This window comes from Puntigrus tetrazona, chromosome 3 (genome assembly GCF_018831695.1).
Source record: "Puntigrus tetrazona isolate hp1 chromosome 3, ASM1883169v1, whole genome shotgun sequence".
In the NCBI taxonomy this organism is placed as follows: domain Eukaryota; kingdom Metazoa; phylum Chordata; class Actinopteri; order Cypriniformes; family Cyprinidae; genus Puntigrus; species Puntigrus tetrazona.
Window position 1 is genome coordinate 7,893,758 of NC_056701.1, and position 250 is coordinate 7,894,007.

Sequence of the window (250 nt, forward strand, 5' to 3'; positions counted from 1 at the left end):
GCATTTTGAACTTCAGTCTGTTGACTGAGCGGTTCAAGACCCTCAGATCTATGATGGGATGCACCCCCCGTCCTTTTTCGGAACAATGAAATAGCAGCTGTAAAACCCAGATTCCACAGCATGAGGAGGGACCACCTCGATGGCCTCCTTCCTGAGCAGGGATTCTACTTCCTGTTCCATCACCAGAGCCTGCAGGGGACCGACTACTGTCGGTGTGACTCCCCTGAATGTTGGTGGTGGAAAACCGAAT

The 250-nt window shown here is 52.0% G+C and overlaps 1 protein-coding gene across 1 annotated transcript in view; it reads right to left on the bottom strand.

The window, feature by feature from the left end:
* The window catches only part of LOC122341277, a gene marked incomplete at its 3' end in the record, with an annotated part of 4,100 nt that overhangs the window by 3,580 nt on the left and 270 nt on the right, over window positions 1-250 (bottom strand). The gene's annotated exons all lie outside the window — the stretch shown is intronic.